This window comes from Bos javanicus, chromosome 9 (assembly GCF_032452875.1).
Source record: "Bos javanicus breed banteng chromosome 9, ARS-OSU_banteng_1.0, whole genome shotgun sequence".
In the NCBI taxonomy this organism is placed as follows: domain Eukaryota; kingdom Metazoa; phylum Chordata; class Mammalia; order Artiodactyla; family Bovidae; genus Bos; species Bos javanicus.
In genome coordinates this window covers 55777106-55786687 of record NC_083876.1, presented here as the reverse complement: position 1 = coordinate 55786687, position 9582 = coordinate 55777106, and the positions used below count along the sequence as shown (strand labels likewise).

The 9582-nt window shown below is 35.3% G+C and overlaps 1 non-coding gene across 1 annotated transcript; it reads right to left on the bottom strand.

Moving 5' to 3' along the window:
- Positions 1 to 8130: 8130 nt before the first annotated feature.
- Positions 8131 to 8237, bottom strand: LOC133254535 (U6 spliceosomal RNA). Its single transcript, XR_009738706.1, has one exon. It is a non-coding gene; the product is annotated as a U6 spliceosomal RNA (small nuclear RNA).
- Between the last annotated feature and the right edge of the window lie 1345 nt (positions 8238 to 9582).

Below are 9582 nucleotides of genomic sequence, written 5' to 3'. Positions count from 1 at the left end.
GCTATTAGGAACCTATTGTATAGTGCAGGGAACTCAGCTTGGTGCTCTGTGGTGACCTAGATAAATGGGATGGCAGAAGGTGGGTGGGCGGCAGGAAAATCCAAGAGGGAGGGAAAATACGTATACATATAGCAGATTTGAGCTTCCCTGGTCACTCAGCTGGTAAAGAATCCACCTGCAATGCAGGAGACCCCAGTTTGATTCCTGGATCAGGAAGATCCCCTGGAGAAGGGATAGGCTACCCACCCCAGTATTCGTGGGCTTCCCTGGTGGTTCAGATAGTAAAGAACCCACCTGCAAAGAGGGAGATGGGGGTTCAGTCCCTGGCTAGGGAAGATCCCCTGGAGGCAGGCATGGCACCCACTCCAATATTCTTGCCTGGAGAATCCCCATGAACAGAGGAGCCTGGTGGGTTACAGTCCATGGGTTTGCAAAGAGTCAGACACAACTGAGTGACTAGGCACAGCACAAAATATAGCTGATTCACTTCATTGTAAAGCAGAAACAAACACAGCATTGTAAAGCAACTATACCCTGATAAAATTTTTTTAATTATTATTTTCATTTACTTCTAATGTTCAAAGAAATGACTATTTCCCTAACAACTTTAAATGGTGACCAATTTGTAATATTTTTTAGAATACCACTATGAATTCATGAACTATTTTTAATATAAATTTATTTATTTTAATTGAAGGATAATTACTTTACAATATTGTATTGGTTTTGCCATACATCAACATGAATCCGCCATGGGTGTACACATGTTCCCCATCCTGATACCCCTCCCACCTCCCTCCCCATACCATCCCTCTGGGTCTTTTAAGAAGTTATAGTCTCTATTTTCTGATGCTTAGGTTGTCTTCTCATATAGTGATGAGAACTCCTTCAGGTTGACTCATGTATCCTTTTCATATGACCACATTAGTCTGACAAATTCCTTGATTCCTTGAAAATGATGTTGCAGAATCTTCTACATTTACATATTTCTCTAGACCTAAAATTATTCATTTCTCTGAGTCCTGGTTCCTCTAGCAGTACATTTTTTGGCAACCACAAGTGAATGCTCATTGTCACTGGGTTGCTATTGATTCTTGCTCTTTTTAATGTATAAAACTAGAAAATATCTATTTTTCAGGAAAAAAAGAACTATAAGTTCATACTTATAATACAATTTTAAATTAAAGATTAGAATTTTACTTGATCTTTCTAGTCTTATGCTTGTATCTTTTTTCCTACATTAAAATTTGAGTCCTAATAATATTAACATGCTGGTTAATTTCCTTAAATATACAAAAATTAGATTCAAAATAAAAATACTTACATTATTGCAACTAATAATCTTATTGAATGTGGCTGATGGAGTCTTCTTTCATTTTTATATATTTAGCCTATATCTCACTAGAATACACAATTGAGGGCTTCCCTGTGGCTTAATGGTAAGGAATTCACCTGCCAATGCAGAAGACATAGGTTTGATCCATGGTCCAGAAAGATCCCATATGCCTCAGAATCACTAAACCCATATAGCACAGCTATTGAGCCTATGCTCTAGAGCCTGGGAGTTGCAAATACTGAGCCCACGTGCCGCAACTATTCAACCACTTAAAGTCCACATGCTCAGAGCCTATGCTTCACAACAAGAGAAGCTACTGCAATGAGAAGCCCACACACTGCAACTTGAGAGTACCATCCACTCTCTGCAACTAGAGAAAAATCCGGATAACAACCAGCACAGCCAAAATAAAAAATCCAAAAGACCCAGCACAGCCAAAAGAAAAAAAATATTTTTTTAAAAAAGAAATACAAGATCAAAATGCATTATTTCTCAGCATCTGAAATAGTTCTCTTTTCTGTATGATTATGCCACCATGCAATTATTTTTTGAAAAATATTCTATTAGTTGGACTTCTTAAAGGACTTATAAATTGAAAGGGATACATTTAGTCACATAATTAAAAAATGAAGAGGTCAACAAAATGAGAAAATAAGGCGAAGACTGGGGAAAATATATGCAAATACATATTTAATAGAACTGTTATCCAAAATATAGCTCTTAAAACTTAAGAATACAAAAGAAATTTTTTTACTAGACAACATTCATAGATAATTCAACAAAGAAATTATACACATGGAAAGTAACCATTCAAAAGGATGGTCCATGTCACGTGTCACCAGGGAATTAAAACAACGAGATACCACTGCACAACTATTAGAATGGCCAAAATCCAAAACATTCATAACATCAAATTCTGGAAAGGTCGTAGAACAGTAGAAACTCTCATTCATTTGACAAGACTGCAAAATAGTATAAGCCTCTTCAGAAGACAGTTTGGCAGTTTCTTGTTAAGCAAAACATACTCTTAAAGTATATGATCCAGCAGTTGTGCTCCTTGGTATTTACTCAAATAAGCTGAAAACATATGGATACACAAAACCCTGTACACAAATGTTTATAGCAAATTTATTCATAATTGCCAAAACTTGGAAACAACAATGATGTCCTTCAGTAGGTGAATGGACAAACAGTAGAACATGCAAATAATAAAATATCATCCCTTGCTAAAATGGAATGAGCTATCAAGCCATGAAAAGACATTAGGGGAAAAATGCATATTACTATGTTTAAGAAGCCAATATGAAAATGGTGCATACTGTATGATTTCAACTATATAAAAAGGCAAATCTGGAAAGGGCAAAGCCATAGAGACTGAAAAAGATCAATAACTGCCAGGGGTTGGGCTTGTTGAGGGAGAAGTGAATAGGGGCAGAGAAGTTTTAGAACAGCAGTACTTTTTTATATGATACTATAGTAGGGGATATATGCAATTACACATTTGTCCAAACTCACAAAAAGTGCAATACCAAGAGTGAGTGTTAGTCACTCAGTCGTGTCCAACTCTTCGAGACACCATGGACTGTAACACACCAGGCTCCTCTGTCCACACAATTCTCCAGGCAAGAATACTAGAGTGGGTAGCCATTCTCTTCTCCAGGGAATCTTCCAGACCCAGGGATCGAACCCAGGTCTCCCTCATTGCAGACAGATTCTTTACCATCTGAGCCACCAGGGAAGCAAACTTTAATGTAAAGTTTGAGTAATAATGAGTCAGTGTAGATTCATCATCAGTTGTAACAAATGTACCACTCTGGTGTGTGGGATGTTAGTGGGAGAGGCTGTGTGAATGGAGGAGATATGTAAGAACTCTCAATACTTTCTGATCAGTTTTGCTGTGAACCTAAAACTGCTCTGGAGAAAAAAGTGTATTTGAAATGCAAAAGTAAGTTAGTGAGGCTTGAGCTAGTGGCTGAAATTATATCACCAAAAACTTGACTTTGCCCTATAACTCCTCTTTGCTTTTTGAGGTGTTGCCTTCCTAATTTTCCATATGCTGCCCTCCCCTAGAATCATTCAGGTTTGTAAACTGTTAGTCAAAAGGTTCACATTCCCATAAAAAGAGAGAATGTCAGAGAAATAGTTGTTTCTGGTTTTGACAGAGCAAAGAGAAAATGTTTCTTCTTAGAAATAGAATGTTCTCCCTGAATTTACTGGCCCTGGTTAAGTTTTCTGTATATCCCTGTGCTAGTCATATGGGATAGATTGATGGACATAAGTTAATCAGTGAGAAGGGCATAGAAAAGCCCATGTCAGCCATTTTAGTTAAGTGAATGGGTTCTTCAGAAGAAACAGAAGATAAACAGAAGCCTTCCTGTGAAGTTGAGTTAGCATCTAGTGGCATTTCCTTTTTAGCCTAAAGGGTTTCCTTTAGAAAATTTTTGGGGAAAAATTTTCTAGCAGCAAGTTCCTTCTTTCTTTACCCAGGAATATTTTTATTTCAGTTTCATTTTTAAAATGTAAGTTTTCTAGACATAGAATTCTTGGATGAATTTTTTCTCAGTCCTTCGAATACTATACATTACTTCATCACATTCTGACACTGTATCTGATGAGATGGTAGTCATTAACCATATAGATACTTATACATGATGATTTGTTTTTCTGTTTCTCTTCTCAAGGTATTTTCTTTGTGTTTGGTATTCAGTTCTATGTCTCTGATGACTCAATGTTGGTTTCTTTGTCATTGTTCTGTTTGTAATTGGTTGAGATTCTTGGATCTGTAGATTAATGTTTTCATCAAGTTGTAGAAGTTTTCAGTCATTGTTTTTTCAAATACCGTTTTGAGTTCCTTTCTCCTTCTCATTTTCTTTGGGAACTCCAATTGCACATATGTTTGTATACCTGATTTTTTCCTGTATACCTCTGAGGCTCTTTTTTCTTCATTCTTTCTGTTTATTAGATGATATAATTTCTATTTCTTTCCCCTCATTTCAAATATGCTAGAGATTCTTCAGTAATAATTTAAAATTTATTTAAATTATTGTACTCTTCAATTCCAGAATTATCATTTGGTTCTTTTTAACAAATTTACTCCTTTCTTGAGAATCTCTCTTAGTTGCTTCACTGCACACATACTTTCTCTAAATTTGTTAAATATAATTTCATTGACTTCTTTAGACACATTTATATTAGACCTTTTGAGATATGCTAAATCCTATATCTGGAGATATTAAAAAACAGTTGCTATTGACTGTATTTAACCTGAATACAGGTCACAATTTACATTTTCTTTACAAGTCTCATAATTTTTAAAATGAGAATTGGACATTTCAGATAATTGAAGTTTTTTGAAGGTTGTTGCTTTTACTTCTCAGTTTTAAAGAATTGTTTCTATGTTTCATACCTTGCCTGACCTAAATCTATAATATCTTTTTTTCTCCTGCAGTATAAGACCATTGAAAACTGTGCCAAACTTTGTGTTTTTTTTGGTTAGTTTTGGTTTATTTTGTCTTATTTTATTTCATTTTGGCTTTGTTGCTATTATTCTTATTCTAATGTGTAAGCGCTGTGCTGTACTTACTCAGTTGTGTCTGACTCTTTGCGACCCCATGGACTGTAGCCCACCAGGCTCCTCTGTCCATGGGGATTCTCCAAGCAAGAATACTAGAGTGGGTAGCCCATCCCTTCCCCAGGGGATCTTCCCAACTCAGGGATCAAAATGGGATCTGCTGCATTGCAGGCGGATTCTTTACCAGCTGGGCTAGCAAGGAAGCCCAATTTGTAAGCCAAACTCTTATGTCCATATATTAGTAGTCACTTCATGATTGGATAGGATTGTATTTAAATGTCTGAAGCCAGTAAGATTTACATGTTATGCATGTTGGAGAGGAAGAACATTCAATACTCAGGTTATTTATAGGTCTGTCTTTGTTTTTACTTATTGGACCCTTTTCAGTCTCATAGATCTATGTGCATAAGTTCAATATACACAAGGAGTACATAAGTAGCTTAGAACCTTTCCAGTCTACTCTTTAGCCAAGGCTCTTTTGTTTTTGTGTAGACCAACTGCTAGGGATATGCTTGCCCAAACCAGAATGCAACATTAGACTAGTAGAGACAGCCTCTGGCTATTCAGTGACAAAATTCAGACTTTGTATTCAGGAAGATCATAATCTAAGGAAGAACTTAAAAATCCAAAATACATTAAAATATTAGATGGTAGCATGAAGTTATACTGTCTACCCTTCAAATACCTTCAGAAGAAAATGTGTACTTTACAAAAGGTGTTCTGTTGCCTCTGCAAGCTTCTCCTCAACATATTTTCATGCAAGTGGCATGTACTTATTGCCTCTGTGTACAGACAGACTCATGAAAACCTGTCAAGTTTTAGAAAGCTGCCTCAATAAATGTTCTAGGAACCACTGTCTTTTCTCAATGTCTTCCTTCTTTCTCAGAGCTTTTAAGATCCTGCTCCCTCATCATCACTACTGAATTCCTTAACCCCTAATATTTTCTGAAATCTTAATTTAGTACTTTTAGAAAGGTGAAACTACATGTTTGGGGGATAAAACATTTCCAACTTTCTGTAACCAATATCAAGAAAAATCAAATATTTTCATATCTGATTTTCTTTCATTGTCATTTCCAAGGAAATAAATGTCAAAATGCGGTTTTATAGACAAGCACTAAAATCATCTATAAATTTCCCATTGAAAGTAGCTCTATGAGGTAGATTCATGACAAGATGAAATGAAAGAAGCAGGATTAGGCAACAGTCAACTGATATTAAAATGTCAAACACAAGGTGAAAATAATCCTTTGATTGAAGAGAGTAGAGTCTGTAGAATTCACATGTTTTCACAATGATGAACAACTATTTCAGTAAAGATATTTTCTTTCATTTATTTGGCAAGCTACTGTTTTGTTGAATAAGATGAGGGGAAAAGGGAAGAAATACCAATATTTTGCTCCTATATAAGTGACAATAGGTTAATTTATGCTACAATAATAAACTAACTCCAAGTTCTAAGTGGTTTAATGCAACACAAAGTTATACCTTGCTTTTGCTGCAAGTTAAATGCAAGACAGTGATAAGGTCTCTGTTGATTACATATTACCAGGGCTTCTCTGGTGGCTCAGATGGTAAAAAATCTGCCTGCAACATGGGAGACCCAGGTTTGACCCCTGGGTCAGGAAGATCCTCTGGAGAAGGGAACAGCTATCTACTCCAGTGTTCTTTCCTGGAGAGTCCCATGGACAGAGGAGACTGGCAGGCTATAGTCCATAGGGTTGCAGAGTCCTTACATATACTAAGGCCAATGAAGACTCCATTTTAACACTTGGTTCCATAATCATCAAGATATAGGAAGAGGAATCAGGACATTGTGAATTGGCTATCAAAGCTTTTACTTTAAAGTGGAATTCATAGGCCCAATCATATTTACTTGATCAAAGAAATTACATGGCAGTTCCTAACTATATGAGCAGAGATGTCAGCTTCAAACTACCCAGATAGGACAACCAGAATAATTGTAAACAGCCCTAACTACTCCCTTCACTCTTTATGCAGCCTACAATTTAGTGAGAGGAATTAGACATCTATGCCAATGTCAATATAAGAAGAGATATGACAATGGCTGAAGAGCATAATCATAAAAACATAGCAGTAATGATAAAATATTAATTCTATCAAGTTTCATCAATTTATTAATGTACTGGGCATTATTCTAAGTCTTCTGCATGATAATGTGTTTTATTCTCAAAGAAACTCTGTGAGGTAGTCAGTATTATTATTATCTCATTCTAGTGACTGAACCAAAATTAGAACCAAAGGAATCTGGTTCTTGAGCCTGGACCTTAATAGTAGAGGACATATTAGCCTGTTTGCTTCAGCACTTTGATTTTTAATATTTGTTTTTAATTTAAAAGACTTTTCATTATATAAAAGCTTATTGAGAAACTTGATACAAAACCTAACCCAAGTGGAACATCTTTGGTTAAAGTGGAAGAAGGGCCTAAAGTCCTTTCTTTTTGGCTCAGCATGTATTATCTTCCAGTTACAGATCTAGAAGGCAAGAATTCATATAAAAAAAATTCGACACTAATTTATTTGCTAAAACTATGACTAAGATAAGCCTGCACATATTCATACATTATCTATTTATAATATGTGTTATTGTGACATTAAAAAAAAGAAGCAGATAACAAAGTCATAAGACAAAAAGTCAGGGGTCTATCATCAAACTGAAATTGAAGATACTGAGTTTTTGATTTCTAGAGTTCAATATTTTAAAAAATCTTCCTCAACTACTTTCTAAATTTGCAAACAAATTTAGAATTAAGAAAGCTGTATGGGGAGAAAAATGACAATATGCCATAAGAAGGATAAAAAGCACTATCCTACCAGTTAACTATTATTCAACTGAGTGATATTATTTAATTCTATAAAAGAAACAAAAAAAGCACAGATATCTGGCAGGCATCAACAGAGAAAAAAAAATTCAAATACCCTATATACTCTATGAAATCCATGCACCTGTTGGAAGTATTTGCTTCCCAAACGTTGTTTATCTTCATTAATATTGAAATAAGGAAAACACTAAGATTATACACACACATATATATATATTTTTTGTTTCAATTGTTTATTAACCAGATTACAATAATAATCCTGGTAGATACCTTAGTTCATCCTTTTAATAAGCCTGTTGATCTGGTCTTCCCTGTTGCTAGCATCTCCACCTTCTACAAAATGGGTGGTCTTTTTCTTCATTCCACCTCGTGGAGAAGACAAAAATATGGAACGCTTCACGAATTTGTGTGTCATCCTTGCGCAGGCGCCATGCTAATCTTCTCTGTATTGTTCCAATTTTAGTATATGTGCTGCCGAAGCGAGCACACACACATATATTTTTAATTTCTCCATCATTGTTTTCTCTAAAATTGTCTCAATATAAGAAATACAAAGCCAATATTTACAATATTTCTTCTCAGAGGACAACATTTAACTTCATTAGTCATTGATACATATTATTTTAAGTAATAAATACCTGAAAACAAACTTTAGTTTCCAATTACCAATGATATAAATATTTGTCATTTTAACTTACACGTTAATTAGATAGTTTTTGGGGTATGAGAAATAGTTTTAACGAATAAATACAAAATAATGTCTACTCAGATGGTAAAGAATCTGCTTCCAGTGTGGGAGACCTGGGTTCAATCCCTGGGTTGGAAAGATCTCCCAGAGAAGGAAATGTAACCCACTCCAGTATTCTTGCCTGGAGAGTCTCCAGGGACAGAGGAGCCTGGCAGGCTACAATCTATGGGGTTGCAAAGAGTTGGACATGACTAAGCAACTAAGCACACACACAAATAGATACATAAATTTTATATATACCTCTTTTCCTCACACAAAAAAACAGAAGCACTTTCATTCACTAAATACTTAACATTTTTTAGCATTCTCCTTTAATTAACCACATGAAGATATTAATGTGCTTCAGGTTTGTTGTGTAAAACTTTTTTGTTTTTTAACTTCCATAATTATGACCAGGAATCAGAATACTTTTTTTAAAAAGTTAAAATATTTTATTTCTTTGAATTTTTTCAACTATACCATTTTATGTTTGATTAATAAGTGTAATCTAAAAAAGGCATTTAGGTCAGGCAATGAAGTTGAGAATATCTCAAATGTGGTCATTCTGCAATTAAAATTAAATCAGAAACAGAGTAGTCTTACTGGTGAAAGGATATTACAGCATAAAGTGTCTCCTTTAACGTGCCTTTATATTTGTTGCAACATTCTATTATAAAAATCTCCTCTGTATCTCCTTAAGTCTTTGGTTCTTACATTACAGTATGCCCCACTAGACACAAAATTCAAAGCTTTTTCTAATTTTCAAAGAAACCAAAAGTGGTTAAGAGGATTTGTTAGGTAGTTAGAATAGGAAAAAGGAGTCCAAAATGGAGGTGGCTAAAAGACAAAGAAGGGAAAAGTCCACAAAAATAGAACAAAGGCAGATGTAAGGACTGGAGTGAGAACCTCAGGTGAAACAGCCTTCCTGGCTAGCCCAATTTACATAGGGCAGCTCAAGGGGAGGAGAAAAAACATATAAAAAGAGGAGCCAAAACTGGGCTTCTGGACTCTTTTCTCTTTGTGTATTTTGGGTTGTCCCATCCTCCCACCTCAAGGATGTATTTTCCTTCGCTTGCCAAAAAAAACTGAGCTTTAACACTGGTCT